Source organism: Eubalaena glacialis, chromosome 13, assembly GCF_028564815.1.
Source record: "Eubalaena glacialis isolate mEubGla1 chromosome 13, mEubGla1.1.hap2.+ XY, whole genome shotgun sequence".
In the NCBI taxonomy this organism is placed as follows: domain Eukaryota; kingdom Metazoa; phylum Chordata; class Mammalia; order Artiodactyla; family Balaenidae; genus Eubalaena; species Eubalaena glacialis.
The window spans coordinates 46613010-46632730 of record NC_083728.1 but is presented as its reverse complement, the minus strand read 5'-3'; positions in this window follow the sequence as shown (position 1 = coordinate 46632730).

Sequence of the window (19721 nt, the reverse complement as noted above, 5' to 3'; positions counted from 1 at the left end):
ATATTAATTCATTTTTCTTATGCTGGCCTACTTGTAAGTTATCTACTGCTGTCACATCAGATTATATCCTTCCTGTTGGGACAACCTTGCTTGTGACTTGGAGTGAGGGGCTACGTTACACTCTGGTGGGCGGATGTTGGGATGTGCTCTCAGTGCTGCATCATTGCAGTACCATATCCAAAGGTTTGGAAAAATAGGACTCTGACCAGACCAGCAGTTAGCTTTAGGATCCATGACAGATAATGGGGGTGCCCACCGAGATGAGTGTGTAGGAACCAGTGTGGTGGTTAAGGGTATAGAATTTAGAGTCAGGAAATCTGGTTTCGAATCCCAGCTCTGCCACTTACTACTAACAAGTGATTTAGGGCCAGCGATTTAACCTCTTCGGGCCTGATTTTTCACCTTCAATGTAGTGTTACTCACAGTACCTTGCTTTTAAGGATTAAATGAAATAATGTTCGAAAATCCCCTTGAATATTGCCTGACACACAGTGATTGTTCAGGAAGTCTTAGCTGTTATTCATCTTATTATTACTGTCACATTCCAGAAAATAATCCCTCCTCCCCCCTCCCCCACCCCAACTCATTCCATTTTGACATAAAATGGGTAAATATTTTCTTGGAGTTGCCCTTGATTGGGAGCATGATTTTGCCATTGGTCAAAACCAGTGCCTCTGGAGGTAATTTTATATGAATCCAAATGTGAAACTGCTGGTCGAACTCATTTAAGATCTTAACTTAGTATTGTTGGATGGTACAAGATAAGAAAAAAAGAAGCTTTACGGGAATTCCCTGGCGATCCGGTCGTTAGGACTTGGCGCTCTCACTGCCGGGGTCGGGGAACTAAGATCCTGGAAGACGCGTAGCTCGGCCAAATTTAAAAAAAAAAAGAAGAAGCAGCTTTACATTTTAGATCTAGAAGCTAGTAATATGGACTAAATAATGGCCAAGGGCTCTACCACTGTAGAAATAAATATTTTGGAAGTGTATCAGAAGTAGCTCTCCCCAGCTCCTTGGTATCCGTAATTCGGCTGGTGAGATTTGGGAGCTAGAAAGACAGATTGCCAGGGTTGAAAGGTCTTTTCACTTATTGTGATTGGCTGTTCTGAGAGCTTGCCTTTCCTCTTTGACCACCTGGAGAGAAGCTCTCCTGGCCTTCTCCTATCTTCAGATGATGCTGATTCCCTCCAGTTCATCTTTGGGCAAAGCCAGAGGTCATTTCTGGTTCAGTTAGGGTTCCTGGGTTACAAGCAAATGAAGAGATTTATTGGCAGAATAATGCATAGCTCGTGGATTCAAAGGAAGAGCTAAACTTTCCAAATGATAGGACCCAGGTGCCTCTAGGAATCTCAGCAGTAGCTTGAGAAACATCTCCCAAGGATGCCGCTGCTAGTTGTCTCAGAAACAGCTGTCTTACATCTTGGCAACTCTACTCAAGGAGCAATTTTCTGGAACAGAAAATGTGATTGGTCCAGCTTGGGTCATGTGAGTCCATCTATCCCACTCTTTTGGACCCTACCCCTCACTCACTGGGGCCAAGGGCAGGTGGGTGAAGGTTGGATCTATTTCTAGCAGGAGAAGGCAGAGGGGCTGAGCAAACCAACCTGAGAGTCCCTTCCTTTCTTTCTTCCTTCTTTCCTCCCTCCCTCTTTCTTTTCTTTTCTTTTCTTTCTTTCTTTTTCTTTCTTTCTTTCCTTCTTTCTTTCTCTCTCCCTCCCTCCCTCCCTTTCTTTCTTCCTTCCTTCTTTCCTCCCTCCTTCTTTTCTTTTCTTCCTTTCTTTCTTTCTTGCTTTCTTGCTTTCTTGCTTTCTCTCTCTCTCTCCCTCCCTCCCTCCCTTCCTACCTCTCTCCCTCCCTCCCTCCCTCCCTTTCTTTTTCTTTCTTTCTTTCTTTTTTTCTTTCTTCCTTTTTTCTTCTTCCTTCCTTCCTTCCAAGCAAAAAAGGATGGGTCATTAGAAAAACAAGATGAAAAATAAGACTATGATGTTCTTCTTTGTTGTTTTTGATTAAACCTCACCAGCACTATGTTGTGTCTAGAGTCACTGATGCAGCTCAGGGAAGCAGTGTGACCAGAGGGGCTTGGAAAAGCAGAGACTACCTGAAAACATTCCCAAACTCCAGAGAAATATTTTTTGTACTTAAATATAGTTTAATGTGATTTTATTATATTTAAAAACATTGTTCTGGGGAGGGTTCATAAGCTTCACAACATTGCCAGGAGGCCACAACAGAAAAAAAGGTCAAGAACACCTTGATCTGGCATGTTGCAGAGGCCTCTCCACCAACTCCCAGGATCCACATGGTGTGCAGGGTCTACAGCAGCCCCCCGCTCTTGTCCTAAGCCCAGGCCCGTTGCTGAATGTGTAAGTCAGACATGCAGGATTATAAGATTACAGGTCAAAACCACAAGAGGCTTTGATTTTTAAAATAACTGAAAGAGATGAGACAGAGATGAACAGCTCCACATGATTTCTATCACTCTCGCCTTCTGAAATTAAACACATTGTTTCCAATTAATTGTGACCAGTTGGCTTTTGTCTTCCTTTTATACATTTGGGGATTCCAAAAATAACCTCACTCAGCAACACTGACACACATTTTTAATAACCAAGGTGGCTAAAGGACAAAATGCCTGGCTGTGTGATGTCCCTTTGGTGTGTGACTTGGAAGTCCATCCCGGGATTTCACCCTTTTTCCCTGTGTCTTTGGCAAGGAGGGAAGAATGGACAGGGTAGAAAGGAAGGAAGATGAGAAATGGAACAGCTTATCAGCTGTTGGCATTGATGGCATTGACTTTTTTTTTTTTAACATCTTTATTGGAGTATAATTGCTTTACAATGGTGTGTTAGTTTCTGCTTTATAACAAAGTGAATCAGTTATACATATACATATGTTCCCATATCTCTTCCCTCTTGCATCTCCCTCCCTCCCACCCTCCCTATCCCACCCCTCTAGGTGGTCACAAAGCACCGAGCTGATCTCCCTGTGCTATGTGGCTGCTTCCCACTAGCTATCTATTTTATGTTTGGTAGTGTATATATGTCCATGCCACTCTCTCACTTTGTCACAGCTTACCCTTCCCCCTCCCCATATCCTCAAGTCCATTTTCTAGTAGGTCTGTGTCTTTATTCCCGTCTTGCCCCTAGGTTCTTCATGACCTTTTTTTTTTTTCTTCTTAGATTACATATATATGTGTTAGCATACGGTATTTGTTTTCCTCTTTCTGACTTACTTCACTCTGTATGACAGACTCTAGGTCCATCCACCTCACTACAAATAGCTCAATTTCGTTTCTTTTTATGGCTGAGTAATGTTCCATTGTATATATGTGCCACATCTTCTTTATCCATTCATCTGTTGATGGACACTTAGGTTGCTTCCATGTCCTGGCTATTGTAAATAGAGCTGCAATGAACATTGTGGTACATGACTCTTTTTGAATTATGGTTTTCTCTGGGTATATGCCCAGTAGTGGGATTGCTGGGTCGTATGGTAGTTCTATTTTTAGTTTTTTAAGGAACCTCCATACTGTTCTCCATAGGTGAGCATAGAGTCAGAGGCAGATTTGCCAGGCACCTTTTGTGTCACCAAGGCCCAGCAGGAAACTATTCATCTCAGATGGTTCAGATGAGGAGGCCTCACCAGGGAACAATCAAGGGGCAGGAAAGCACTCAGAGCAAAGCAACAGTGGGGAGCTGTGACCTGCCATTTTCTGGAGGGTTGCGGGGAGGAAACGGAGTTACAGGAGCTCAGGACAGAGGAAGCCACGCAGCAGGGACTTGTCCCTGGTGAACTGCTGGTGTGGAGACAAGCCTGCTCCTAACATTCGTGGAACCCAGGCCGTTACAGACAGGTTAATGTTCAACAACCAGCTATCCAGGAAAAAAAATAGCCCTGATTTGTAGTGTTCGCTGATTTACCTGCTGTAAATACACCCACTATGACGATTTCAAGCTACCAACCTGATGTCAGAGAACATGGAATTGGGAAGAGATGCCTACAGTTGGTTACAGATCCGTGTGAGCTGCTCCAGCACACCACTGGGCTGGGGGGAGTGCCATGGGGCCCACATGCCATACACCTGAATATTTAAAAGTTACAAAGCAAGATTACACACTATGTGTGTTCTGCCCTCCGACTTTGATAGTCATAGTAAATATCCATAGGAAAGATCCATATTAAATTGATCCTAGTGCACCATTGAGATTTCGTGTATTAGCTAGGGTTCTCCAGAACCAATAAGATGTGCATATACAATAGAGAAATATATTTTAGGGAGTTAGTTCATATGACTATGGAGGTTGGCAAGCCCACAGTCTGCAGGGCAGGTCATCAGGCTGGAGACCCAGGGAAGAGGCGAGGTTGTGACTCAAGTCTGAAGGCCGTCTGCTGGCAGAATTACCCCCTTGCTCGGGGGAGTCAGCCTTTTGTTCTATTCAGACCTTCCACTGCTTGGATGAGGCCCACCCTACATTAAGGGGGGTCATGTGCTTTACTCAAAGTCCAGCCATTTAATGTTAGCCTCATCCAAAAACACCTTCACAGAAACATCCAGAACAGTGGTTGACCAAGTATCTGGAAACCGTGACCCAGCCAAGTGGACACAGAAAATTAACCATCACATAGCTCCTTAAGATGGAGGCACTCATTCTGGGAGGATGAGGTGCTGACAGCTCACAGCTGAGCCCCTCTCCGGGCACTGCCCTCTGCTGAAAGGGGCTCCCTGTCCAAAATCACACCACACCCTCCCCACCCAGGGTGTGTCGAGGTCTAAATGCCAGGCCCCTTTGCCTCGAGTTGGGACAAGACTAAAGGGCCAGCCCTGATACTGAGCTCCCCGTTGGGTCAGCTGAAGTGTCATTTGTGACCGCGTCCAGTTCAACTTCTCTTTCTGCCCAATCCTATCTCCCCCGCAGCTGTCCCCCGAGTGCCCCCCAGTAAACTTCCTGCACACAAATCTCCATTTCAGAGTCTAACACAGCCTGCTTCCTCTAACTCAGGGGTCAGCACGTTACAGCCTGCAGGCCAAATCCAGCCCACTGCCGTCTTTTGTAAGTGTTATTGGAATACAGCTCTGTCCGCTCATTCATGTGTTACCTATGGCTGCTTTATACTACACTCAGTAAGAGCTGCAACAGGAACTCTCTGGCGACAATGCCTAAAATATTCACTATCTATCTGGCTCTTAACAAAAAAGTTAACAACTTGCCCCCAAACAGCAAATATACCTTTATAACCACAAAATGAAAAACACGTGTAAACCTGTTGTTTTCATATAACTGAAAGTCAACAAAGTATTAAAGACAATTAAATTTAATTATGATTCCATATGATTGGTCTTGTGTTATGGCCAGGAAGGTTTGGATGAGTAATAAAATAAAGATACAATCAATTTATAAAGTATTCCCTATATATATTCCATAAAATTAATTTCTATCTTAATTTCAGCAAACTCACTATGTTTTATTATCTAGATTTCACATAATTTATAGTTTGTTGATAGTAAAGATTAAAGGATTAAAGCTAAAATACAATTGTACTTAACATGTCAACAAATTTTCATAAAACTTGCAAAGTAAATGTAAAATAAAAATTTTAAATTATTTTTTCATATTTTGCTTCAAAAACGTTTTGTTCTAGAAACTTCAAAATGTGTTATATTTCAAAAACTAAATGAATTATTAATTACTTTCAAAATTAAAGAAAAACCGTATAAAGGTCAAATTCATATTGAACGTTTTTAAGTTTAATAGAACCTTTAAAAATACTTTTATAACACAAGACTATTCGCAGTTTTAACATTTGACGTTCATCCAGTTGCCAAATGTAGAGAATCAGTATCATGCCTCACTCAGGTGACATCTAGGCTGTATATACACAACATGAAATATTCCTCGGCCACCAGGTGAAAGTGTTGTAAATACCATCCTACAAATACAGAGCAGGAATTGGAACACCCAAAGAGAAGCAAGAAAATACATACTGAGCACTACCAGAAAACAATACTTCGTTATTCAAAAACCTATTGCATTTCTAGGAGGAGAAGAATCTAGCAAGTTAATTAATGTGTTTTTTTTAACCTAAGGGCTCTGCCATCAAATTCTCCTGCACTTCAAGCATTGTCTGCACTGATGGTAATGCTCTCTCCCAAGAAACAGAGGTGCCCATGTGTCTTTTAATTTTTTTTTTTTTTTTTTTTTTGGCTTGTGTCTATGACCTGTGTTGCTCTATGAAGTATCAGGCCCCTGGGTCTGGGACTCGCCACTATTCCCTGGGTCTAAGGGCAGTACTACCAGTGGCTTCCATTGGCAAAACCCAACCAGAAGCAGCTACAAAGAACTCCCGTCAGCAAAGGCCAGATTGCCAGGCACAGAATAGGGCAGGGAAGGGTGAAGAATGGATGGAGTGGGGGTGGGGTGGTGTGGGCGAACACAGAATATCCTACAGCTATTTACCCTGTAGAGCTAGTCTGTGGGCCAGTGGAAATTGTCATATATGTCACCTCTGGAACGTGTGCTAAAGGTCATTGACCTGATCCTATTTCATGCTTCCATAGTAACCCACCTCTCATCACAAGAGAGTTGAGCATTTAGGTTATGTGTCACTTCAACTCATTCCCAAACAAGACTTAGACTTTTATTCATAGCAGAGTTAACACAAAAGGCATCCAAAGCCCTCACCCAGGTGCAGGGTTGTATGGTTTTTATTATTCTTTCTTTTACTATATAATAAAATCATAAATCGCAACTTTGGGGATATGAAGATAAACAGATTTTTACGGCCACAGAGTATGTTGATTTAAGAAACAGTAGTGACCTGGTTCAATCTTGTGGATTTGCCAAATCGGTCTGAGAATTTCTGAGGTCTTTCCAGAAGAGTGCCTTACCCAACTGGAAGTATTTTCTCTACCTTATATATGTGGAGGGCAGGGAAAAGATTATTGCTTCACTATCAAACAAACATTCTTTTCTACTCAAATGGTGTTCATTTCCTGAAGGGGAAAAGAAAATTAGTATTTATGAAATGTCTACCAAGTGATTCATGAGAATTTACTTTTATTGAGTGTCTACCAAGTAAGTTAATATTTATTATGTCTAAAAAAGCATCTCCGGGGAGAGAGAAATAAAGTCAATCAGCCAGGGTGGAGGGTCATCATATACTCAGCCCAAAGCCACTGTTTGGGTTGATTGGCAACATCCTGCCTAACAAGCAATTGGAGAGAGTCGGGCATCAAAGAGAAATGAGATGGAACAGAATAGGCAGAAAGCTATAGCCATGAGCCATCACGAAACTCTGTGGACAAAGTGGCTGCCAAGTTGTCTTTCCTGTAGTTGAGACCCTCAAAGTTCCCTGGCATCCTTACATAACTCCATCTCTCTTTTTATATATATATATTTATTTATTTGGTTGCACTGTGTCTTAGTTGCGGCAGGCGGCTCCTTAGTTGCGGCTCTCTGGCTCCTTAGTTGTGGCATGCAAACTCTTAGTTGCGGCAGGCATGTGAGATCTAGTTCCCTGACCAGGGATTGAACCCAGGCCCCCTGCATTGGGAGCACAGAGTCTTAACCACTGTGCCACCAGGTAAGTCCCCATAACTCCATCTTTACTTGAGTTAGCTCGGGGAGATTTCTCTTCCTTCCTACTCGTTGTTTTCTGAGACAGTCAAGTGGTGTCAGTTCTTAACAACTTTGTTGATAATTTTACCCATGACATGTGGGTTTATTGAAAACACCCCATTTTCACACACACACACAAAAATTGTGTAAGTCATTCTAGGAACAGATAAAACTTTGCCTTTAACAGAATTCTCAGTCACTTTCCTTGGATTCTGTACAATGAATCTAATTTCCTATAGTTTTTCAGATGCGAAAATAATAGTGAATAAAGCTGAAAAGTTAATTTAAATACCTACCTGTTTCCACTTTAGGGCTATTACAAATAGTACTGCTATAAACACTCTTGGTGTCTCTATGGTGGACATGCACAACGGTTTCTGCTCGGTACATACCAAGAGGGGATATGCTGGGTCCCTAGAGATACATGTTTTTAGTTACATCCCTCAGAGCAATGGAAAGTGATGAAAGCAGCCCCAATAATGGACAGAGGACAGGTGGTTAGCTTCACAAGCCTTGCCGGACTCTTGAGAGAAGCTACGTGAGGATAGGATTTAGGCTGATGCAGAAAAGATACAACTTTTTAATTTTTAAATTGTGAAACTTCACCAGGAGAAGAGATTCAGGAATCTCAGAACTGAGCTCTGCCTGGAACAACCTAAGCCTCACTTCATTTCACTGTACATCATAACATCCAAATTCACCATCAGTAGGTCCCATTATATTTACTTTTTCTGCTTGGAAAATTTAGAGCTGGGTGTTTGGCTCTCAAAGTCTCTTTCATTGTTTGCTTTAGCATCAGATTTTGCTCTGGAGAGCAGAAACTATTTTTCATAATTTATACCTTTCCTGAGCTTTTTGGGTCAAAGATCATAAGCTGGGAGTTGGCAACACAGAACTAGAAATACCATCTCTATTAGGGTTGCTGTGGGGTTCTGGAGACTCTGTGCTTACCGTTGGGTTTTATTTCTGTACTGGGTTCTATTTCAACATCCAAGCGTGCATTAGGCAGGATAAGCTGTTCACTGAACATCTCTGGAGGCACCAACATTTTTTCCTTCTGAATATTTTTCCTTCTGTATAATATTCATTCTTCCCTAAAAGACATCAAGCAGCCGCCCAAGAGAGCACAGTCCACTGATTTTTTAATAACTCTGAAAAACAAGTAGAGTAAGCATTTTTCTTCCCATTTCACCACGGGGGAAACCTGAGACTCAGAGAACTTATGTAAGTTTCCCCAGATCACACAAATAGTTCATGGCAGAAGTGGGATTAGAAGTTAGGACACCTCTCTCTTTGTACTAAACCACTGTGAAATGCCCCAAAACAGCATTCAGGCATGCTGGGTCCAGATTATCTCACCAAGCTACATCACTAGGCACGACCGTTTTGCCTAAATCAGCCGTATTATTTCACAATATTCATTAAGGTCTAACCATGGGCAAGGTACTGAGACCCATTTTAATAACTGCTCAAGGTGAGCCAAACCATCATCAAACTGTCATGTTCATAGACACAGTGATATCCGATCCCTCCCACAGGTCAGCTTCATTAGCTTCTCATGGGTGATAGTTATCTGTCTGGGTATGTTGGAGTCCTATTTAACAAAACAGCAACATTTCTCTTGAAAGCGTTTTTAGAAAAATGTTCCTTGAAAGTCCTTAAGGAAAGTTACCTTTGAAAATCCTCCAGAAACACGCCACATTGGAGACTGACCTACTCAATAAGTGCTGCTCTGTCAGTTCTTCCTCTAGCCATTCTGTTCCTTTTGTTGAGTACGGGTTACAGCAGTGGCTGGCGTAGGGCCATCTTAATGAAATGCATACTAGAATCATATTATGCATGGTGAGAGGTTCACACCTTGGGAGGCTGAGGGAAGAGTTTTCACTCTGGCATCTCCAGTAGAGAGTGGATTGGTGGACAGAGCCATACAAGCTCTGTTACTGTCCTCTTGTATAAGCTAGGTGTCCATGTGATGCAACCCCTCTGTGTTCAACCTCTCCCTGAAACTTAGGCCACTCTTTTCCTCTCATTCCTCATTCCAAGAGGATGCCTTAGTTAACGTTTTTTGGCTATAAGTAGCAGAAGCCAATGTATATAGATTAAAAAGGAGGAATTATAAAGATGTAGAGGTGTCTGGTCAAACAGGAAGATGAACATGATGAACATTAATTGGTTCCTTTCCCACTTCACTCTTGCCCACTTGCCTGTAGTGCCAGGTTTCTGCTTAGGGATCTGTGTGAGTCTGGGGACACTGACCTCAGCTCAGTCTCTAGGGGTGGGACACATGACGTAGACTCATCCAATCAACATAGTCCATCCTACTTCCCACCCCACTTGCCACAGTGACTGATGCAGAGATGGGCATGTGACCTATGTCTGTCCAGTCAGCAAGACTCAGGGGAATTTAGTGGGAATTCTGGATCTCTTTCCTTTTGGATGAAAGAAAGAAAGCATATAGCTCTGAGGGCTTGTGGTGACCGTCTTGATCTTGTCATAGAGAAGAGATGCAAAAAAGCCAGGTCCTTGGGGATACCATTGATCCACTTTATCAAGCCTTACCTGAAACATGTCTCTGTCTATTCAATCATATAAAGCAAGAAAATTTCTTTCTCTCTCCCTTCCCTCTCTTTCTCTTTCTCACTTTAACTCCCTTTCCCTCACCTCCTCTTGCCCTGCTTCTCCCCCTCCTTTTTGTCCTCTCCTCTCTTTTTATTCTTTAGACCATGTTCACCAACCCTATAGCCAAACATGGTTCCCCCAAATGACTGATGGTTCCTAAATTCACCTCAGTTCAAGTAAACAAGCCAGATGGAATTAGAATATCTTCTACCAAGGTCACATTTCTGGGAGTCAGGTATTTGATTGGCTCAATCCATAGCAGCCCCGAGGGAAGAACAAGAGAGTAAATAGATTTAAGAGGCAGAAGGAGATAACAAACTCCACTGTTTGATCCACCATGTCAGTTACACGGAGGGAACCTGGACAGAGCTCACACCAAATGTGTATCCTAATAAACCAGGTGAGTCAAAGACCCCAAGATTAAAATGAACTGAAGGTGATGAAATCTGTTTTTAAGTGGAAGATAGGCTGTCAGAAGATAAATTCTCCAATTACTTGGTTTTTCTTCAACAGAAATCAGATGAAACAATGTTCTTTTGAAGAAGTGTATGCAGTGAAGATTTCATCAAGTAAACCAAAGGCAATTCCTAGAAGCCTTTTGAAAAGAAAATCTGAAATTCCTATGACCACAAGAGCTAAAAGATGGATGGCAGGAAGCAAATGCTGAGAGAAGAGATAAAGAGCAGCATTTGTGTTTGGGGACTTCTGTTCAGATGAATCGCTAAAAATGATTACCCAATGATTTAGGAAAGATCTAGTTTTTAAAGTTTTAAGTCTTTCACAAACAAAGTGCTATGAATTTCTTTAAATCTGGCACATGCAAAAAGCTTCTGATTCAAGCCTCTGTGTTATGATTATCCAGTTGCGGTGGCAGACACAGCTCTCTGCTTAGCTGAGCTCATTCTTCTAGTTCAGAAATATTTCAGATTCTTATTTATTTCAAGTTTCTTGGGGACAGGAGAGCTTTGAGCTTCAAAAAATTTCACTTGGCTTTGTTTCAAAAAGGTATTCTTAATGAACAGATGTTTTTCCCCCATAGATCCAAAAGACGGCATTTTGAAAGATATTTTAAAGTTCATAGCAGTCAGGATTCTTTTAAGTCGACACAAACCCAACCCAGTCCAGCTCAAGCACAAAAGAGAATCTACTCATGTATCCGAGAAGTCTAAGTTTGGGTATGCTTCAGGCATGAACTTATATTTTAATGTCTATCAATAAACATGAACAAACATCAAGAATTTAAGTGTTTAATACATATACACCCATGTTCATAACAGCACTATTCAATTGCCAAAAGGTGGAAAGAGCCCAAAGATTTCTCAACAGATGAATGGATAAACAAATTGTCATATATCTATACAATGGAATATTATTTAGCCATAAAAAATGAATGAAGTACTGATACACGCCACAACATGGATGAAACTCAAAACCATTATGCTAAATGAAATAAGCCAGGACTTCCCTGGTGGCGCAGTGGTTAAGAATCTGCCTGCCAATGCAGGGGACATGGGTTCGAGCCCTGGTCCGGGAACATCCCACATGCCGCGGAGCAACTAAGCCCGTGCTCCACAACTACTGAGCCTGTGCTCTAGAGCCTGCGAGCCACAACTACTGAGCCCATGCACCGCAACTACTGAAGCTCGTGCGCCTAGAGCCCGTGCTCCGCAACAAGAGAAGCCACGGCAATGAGAAGCCTGTGCACCGCAACGAAGACCCAACACAGACAAAAGTAAATAAATAAATAAATTTATTTAAAAATAAATAAATAAATAAATGAAATAAGCCAGACATAAAAGGACACACATTGAATGATTTCGTTTATATGAAATATCCACAATAGGCAAATTTATAGAGGCAGAACACAAGATGGCCAGAGGCTGGGGGAAGGAAGAGATGGAGAGTAACTACTTAATAGTCACTGGATTTCCTTTTGGGGTGATGAAGTGTTCTGAGCTAGATAGAGGTGGTGCTTGTACAACACTGTCAAAGTACAAAATACCACTGAATTATTCCCTTTACAATGGTTATTTTTATGTTGAATGAATTACATGCCAATAAAAATGAAAAGTAAAGGGAAAGAAAGCTTTTAAAACAGATTTTGGGTGTTCTGCCCTTAAAAATTAGGTTTTTAATAATTAAAAAATACTATCTACTGGGATCATACTGATAGTAGTGCTCTTATGTTAGTTTACCTCTTTTTAAAAATTTTTAGTTTTGACATAATTTTAGAGTAAGTTTGCAAGAATAGTGTAAAAAACTTCCATATACCCTTCACCCATATTCCCCAGTTGTTCAAATGTTACTGCATTTGTGAACTCAGAGACACAGAGAGTAGAGTGGTAATTACCAGGGGCTGGGGAAATGGGAAATGTTGGTCAAAGGGTACAAACTTCCAGTTACAAGGTGAATAAATGCTGGGGATCTAATGTGCAGCATGGCGACTAAAGTTAGTAATTCTGTATTATATACTTGAAGGTTGCTAAGAGAGTAGATCTTAAATGTCTTCACCACCACCATACACAAAAAAGGGAATTATGTGATGTGATGGAGGTGTTGGCTAAAGCTTTGGTGGTAATCATTTTGCAGCAAATAAGGGTATCAAATCAAGCCATAGTACACCTTAACTTACACAAGTTATATGTCAATCACATCTCCCATTAAAAAATTTAAAAGTTTTTACCACATTTGCTTATTTTCTGCCTATCTATCTATCTATCTATCTGTCTATCATCATCATCTATCTACCTATCTGGTATGTGTGTGTGTATGTATGTATGTGTGTGTGTGTATTTATATATGTACATATATATACATTCACAGTATTATTTTATTTTTAAGGAGGCCTGCAACTCTGATATTCTATGATTCTAGGTATAATGGTGGAAATTGGGGTAGAGGTGCAAATAGGCCTGAAATCCTCCATAAATTATAACCCAGAGGCAATGGCCTCCGGTTAAGTGGACCCTAGATGCTGTGGTTTTGCGTAAGAGTAGTGGAAGGGGGGAGGGGTGAGAAGGTTGAGGGGAAGTTCCTGGCCATCTGAAACAACTTTGCAAGTGATGGGTCACTGCCAAGATGAGTGCTGGGGACCACCAGCACATGAAACAGAGGACGTGACGGCACCGGGCCAGCTCCCTAAGTAGAGGAACCTGCTAATCAAGCCACCAGCCCCACCTGCCCACATTTCTGGTTCTTCTTTGGACTGTGTTCGCTGTCCTCTGCTTTTGAAGATGACACCACCAGGAATGCTCCCCAGCTGGGGGAGCAAGTGTCACTGATAAGACCAGCGGGGCCCAGCAGTCTTCCCATACTAGGAACATCTGGCGATTCCTCTTTGTTTGGGGGCTGTGGTTGCCACTCACAGTCTCGTGTTAGGTGCAGTCAGTTTTTAGACTTGTGGAATGGCTCATTAAGAGGCGTCTCATCTCTCATCCTCCCATGTGCAAGAGCCTCTCTAAGCCACAGTAAATACTTTTCCACCCAACACAGTTCTGTGGGACTCTCAGTTGTCATGTGGGAATATATTCCAGCTTCAGTCACATTAATGCGGTTTATGTAATTGATTCTATAAATGCACACATACTTTCAGCTGTTTTTAAAGCAAGACAGTGTGTGTAGAAGTTCTTTATCCTTTTATCTGCAGAATCCATTGAGGAGGACATTTTCGGAGAGTTATCTTTAAAATACACAAAATTGTGTACAGAATAAAATGAAGAGCTTAACAACATTGCTTCAGGGTGAGAGTGCTTATCACAGATTTTATGTTTGCAAAAGTACTTCATTGTTTACTTGAGTTTAAACCACTTCAGCCAATCAAAATTCAGTTATGTCCTGGTCACAGGCAGATCACCCAGAGAGATTTGAGTTTACCAGCATTGGAAAGGTGTTACTTTCTCCACTTCAGCTCTCCTAGAAGCAGACTCTGAGACAGGAATCTGAGTGCCAGTAGTCTATCTGGGATGAGATCTCAAGAGATGCAGATGGGGGTGTAAGGAGGGAGACAGGGAAGGAAAGGAAACAAACAAAGCACAAGTCAGTTGATAGGCAGGTTACCACTGTGGACAACTAAAGCTTAACCTTACCGGGGAAATTTTGGGGACAGCACAGAAAACTACCTTACAGGGATCCCCCAAGGGCTGAGGGAGCTGGAACATTTATATACTTGAGGGCCACTCAGGGGCAAATAGAATGGGGCAGAGCCTGGCCTAGCTAAGAAGACTTCTGGCAAAGAGATTGAAATGCTGGTAGTTGGAATTCAGATGGCCCTATATTAGGATAGAAATGCTGGAGCGAATATAATAGTATCTGCCACTATGAGGTAGGCAGGGTTTATAGTTTTACCATCTTGCTACTTGGGAAACAAGTTTAGAAACATTTAGTGACTTTCCCAAGGTCTCGTGGTATACCAGTGTTCTTCTAACTACAAGTTCTTTTTTTTTTTTTATAAATTTATTTATTTATTTTTGGCTGCGTTGGGTCTTCATTGTTGTGCGCAGGCTTTCTCTAGTTGTGGAGAGCTGGGGTTACTCTTTGTTGCGGTGCAGGGGCTTCTCATTGTCGTGACTTCTCTTGTTGCGGAGCACGGACTCTAGGCGCACGGGCTTCAGTAGTTGTGGCACATGGGCTCAGTAGTTGTGGCTCATGAGCTCTAGAGCACAGGCTCAGTAGTTGTGGCGCAAGGGCTTAGTTGCTCGGCGGCATGTGGGATCTTCCCAGACCAGGGCTCAAACCCCTGTCCCCTGCATTTTGGCAGGCGGATTCTTAACCACTGCACCACCAGGGAAGCCCCTAACTACAAGTTTTTTATTGAAAACCCAACTCAAACTGGCACAAGCAAAATAGACGTATATTGATGCATGTAACTAAAAAGCTCAGGGTTAAGTCTTCAGGTTCAGCTGGATCCAGAAATTCAAACCACGACATTAGCACCATAGCCTGGCCATTCTCTTCTGTGTATATTTATTCATTAAATATATTAAATATTTATTTCCAGAAATTAAACCACAGAAGTGGTTGACAGGACAACTTATAAACACTGTAACTCAACTGATAAAGTAAATTACCTGTGGACAAATTTTAAGTTAATTTAAAATAATTAAATATTAGTAAATAAATAAATAATAATAAAATAATATGAGTGTATATATGTCTACAAGTTGAGGAATTGTGATAAGCTCAGAAATTCAAATGAATCTAGGCAAAAAGCAGACAATTTTGAAAAAAAAAAGTATCTTATTTCCTATCAAATTTCATCTGAGACCTCACAATTCTAGTGCCTTCTTTGGTATTTCAGCAATGGCTTAGCTGTTCAGAGTCTCACCACGGGATTTTAAGCGGTGCCTGTGTACACGGGTGGTGTGTCACATCTTCTGTCTTGGACTGTGGTTATCCCACTCCAGTGGACCCAATCAATAGCTATTTCAGGATGCTACCACCGTACAATCTCTATTCATCCACCCCAGACAGGGGGTGTGGTCCTCACCCTGTCCCAAGGCAAGAGTGTCAGGGCCCCCCAAATAGAGCCTTGGCTAGTAGGATTCAGCAGCTAACTGGAGGGTGTTTGCTGGTGATGAGTCCAATGGAGAACAGCTGGACTGTCAGGTTCTAGAAAACCCTGAACAGAAGAACACGCAGTCAAGTTAATTCTCGGGAAAGTGGGAAGAGGTGCCCTCAGCACGTCAAGAAGTAGGGAACCCAGCAGCACAGTTGAAACAAGAATGGGGTGAGGGAGTGTTCTGCAGGCTGGGTTCCCTGGGAAGCGGACTCTGAGATGGAGTTTAATGGGCAGAATGTTTACTGGGGAGTGGCCTTGGGATCAACGCCTGAGAAAAGGAAGGGAAAGAAGCAGACGTGGACAGAAGGCGAAGTCGAGCTGCAGTGTGGCACTAATGACAGACTCAGCCAGTCCATGGGAAGCTCAGATATAAGAGCGGGTCTTCAGGGTTGTCCTGAGTCAAGCTGAGATGGCCGGGCCTTTGTGCTCCGGCAGCGATTTGTCATTGGATGGGAGCTGCCCCTGGAAGGGGGGTGGCCCGGGATAAGCCAGCTCCTTGCCACTGAGAAAATCCCTGAGGCAGGAGGAACCCAAAAATATATCTCTGAGCTTCAGATCTCTGCACGCCACTGCCAACTTGACATCTCTTTCCTGTCTCAAAACATGTGACAAGATTGAGAGCCAGGAGTGGGAACACGAAGAGCAAGATGATGATGGTGGCCGTAGACAAGTCACAGGAGACGGAGGCCAGGGTATCAACACTTCTGTCACCCCTTTCACAGTTTTATCAGGGGCTGATTGTCATCCTAGAAATGGCTCCTTAATAAAGAGTGGATCCCAGACCTTCAAATGCTCCTGAGACCTGCAGTCTTCCGCCCAGCACCCCCCATGAGTGCACTCCTCACATTTCACACAGTTCTGTGGATGTTTTCTCCTTTTGCTTTGAAAGTCGATCTTCTTCTTCTTTTATTACATAGTTCAACGTTTATGAAAAGACCTTTAGGAGTTAATACCAGACCAATGTAATTTAAAGCTCTCAGAGCCAAAAGACTTTGGAAGAAAGAGTTTCAGGCCTTTGAAGCAGAGGTGACAGCCAGTAGCTTCAGCTATTGAGATTTTCTTGGGTAGGAAGACTCTGGAATACTGGAATGAGACTTACTTCCTCTCTCTCTCCCTCTTCTGTCTGAAAATTCTTCCATAGGTCAAATATTGAAATGGAGCAGACTTCAAGTTTGATCCCCAAAACTATGCTTTATCTCCAAAAATTTAGAAGTAGGAAAAACAAAGAGAAAATCTTCAGAAGAATAAAATTGTGCATTTGTGACGTTGGAAAGAGTATGGGATTGGAAGCCAAGAGACTTAGGTTTCTGATCCTGATTCTGCCACTAAAAGTAGCTGTGTGACCTTGAACACAACACTGCTGTTTTCATGGCCTCTTCTATAAAAGGGAGGGGTCTGGTTATCAGCAAGTCCCCCCCCCACCCCCACCCCCACCCCTCCACTTGCTTCTTTTTCTTTTCTTTTCAAACTTGTCAAACAGTTTTATTCTTGGTTCTCCTTTATCCCATTAAGTTTACTCAGTGGAGCTGGGTTGAATTCTGTCCCTGGATGAAAACTTTGGGCAGCCAGAATGACTTTTCTGATAACTTGTAAGTAATATAGTTTCTCAGTCTAACTTTCCTTTTAATGCTAAGATTCTATTATTTACATAATAGTGAGTAACAAAAGCACACATTGCAGAGTTATGTTGAAGTCAACCAGGTGCTTCCATATATAGTAATTCATTTGAGCTTCACAAATATTAACAGGTCTATAAGGGTAGACTGGGCAGAGAGTAATAGTTTTCCCCTTTTGCTACTTCAGAAAAAAGTTTAGAGACATTTAGTTACATAGTGTGTCAGAATTCTTTCAGTTGCAAGTTCCTTCTAAAAACCCAATACAAACTAGCCCAATCAAAAATGAAAGCTTATTGGCTCGTGCAACTGCAAAGCCCAGGGATACCAGGAGTGGTTCACCTGTCTCTTCTCCGTAATCTGATCACTCGCTTCTGTGCATATTTTTCATTAAATTAACAAATATTTATTGAACACTGCTATGTGTAAATCACTGTTGTAGACACAGGGGGTGGAGTGAATGAAACACTGTTATTTAGAACAGTGACTAACACACAGCTATGTTCAAATAAATTTTCATGGAATTTACATTCTTACCTACAAGGGAATATTCCTAGGACTTACCATCTACTGGAAGAAGAGGGTGTAAACAAAAACATAAATAATGTGTGTTATGTCATGTGGTGAAAAGGACTATGAAGTAAGAAAAACATGGTGTGGCTGAGCCATTGCTACAGCAACCTGCCCACAACAGGGTTGCCGTAGCGATGGCTGGATTAAAACAGTGGGCCAAGAAGATGTGAGAGGAGGCATGAGGTATGTTCGATATAGATAACATTTCTCAAACCTGTCTGCCTGAGGATCCCATTTTTCAAATGGTGACTGCCATTGACCCATATGCCAATGTGCAGAACACACCTGAGGGTGCATAGGTAGCTACTAAAGACAGTGTTATATCTAAGCAGTGATAAAAACCACCATCGCTCAGTTATCATGCCTGATTTCTTCCAGACTCTTCATTCTGACATTCTCGCTGAGCCCGTCTTAGCATTGATTGAGCATCTAAATGGAACACACCTCTACAGAATCTCCCTTCCCCATATACATGCTAGTCTGCCCTTCTGCCTGTAAGGATTCCAGCTTGTGGTAGACAGAGTTAACTGCATACATGGTCCCCATTTCTCCGTCTCTGCTCCTAACAGCATCCCATGTGTGAAGTGGTGACAGCGGTTCTACTCTCAGCTCCAGAGGTGAGCTATGATTGGTTTAAGGCAATCAGTGCATTCCATATTCTAGTCCTAGTGACTGGGTTAGAGACCACTGTCAGTAATCTGGATGTGGGTAAGAGAGTATGTCACCCCAGTTGTTATCGGTAGCCACCCTGTGACCACAGAGAGAAACAACCTTGGGATGAAACCAACACTGAGGGAGGTAGAGTTAAGGTAGAAAGACCCTAGAAGCCCTGGGTCAGCCAGCCCTTGCCTGAAGTTCAACTTACCTCCAGATTGCTCAGTTACATGGACCAATACATCTTCTCTATGGCTTGAACCAGTATGAGTTTGCTGTTTCTGTTGTTTGCAACTAATTAAATTCTACTTGATTGCTTCTTTGAAAAGGATGACTGAATTTCAGACTCAACCATATAAGCTTTATGAGATGAATTGCATGAAGCCTTGTATTTCAGGATATCCCTAAACTTTAGAAGAAATTAATATTTATTTGGCATGGTTTCACCATTTTTCCCTTAGCACATGTTTGCTCACAAGGGCAGAACCCTAATACCCTTCCAGAATTTGGGTTGGAGAAGTATGAAGGGGAGAGGCCATACTTTAAGAATAGATTTCCCAGTTTGAAGGGCATTCTGCAAAATAATCGGCCCAAAATAACTGACTCTTCAAAATTGTCAAAGTCCTGAAAGATAAAGAAAGATTGAGGAGAATGGTTCAAGATGGCAGAGTAGAAGGAGGTGCGCTCACTCCCTCTTGTGAGAGCACTGGAATCACAGCTAACTGCTGAACAATCATCGACAGGAAGACACTGGAACTCACCAAAAAAGATACCCCACATCCAAAGACAAAGGAGAAGCCACAGTGAGACAGAATGCATATATTTTGGGCCAAAATAAAATAAAATCTATCAATTATTAAAAAAAAAAAAAGAAAGATTAACTGTTCTAAACTGAAGCAGACTAAGGAGACATGACAACTGAATGCAGATATGATCCTGGACTGGATCCTGGACCAGAAAAAGGAGATTAGTGGGACAATTAGCAAAATTTGAATAAGATATGTAGATTATTTAGTAGTATTGAATCAATGTTAATTTTCTGATTTTGATCATTGATCTGTGGTCACATAAGTTGTCAACATTTGGGGA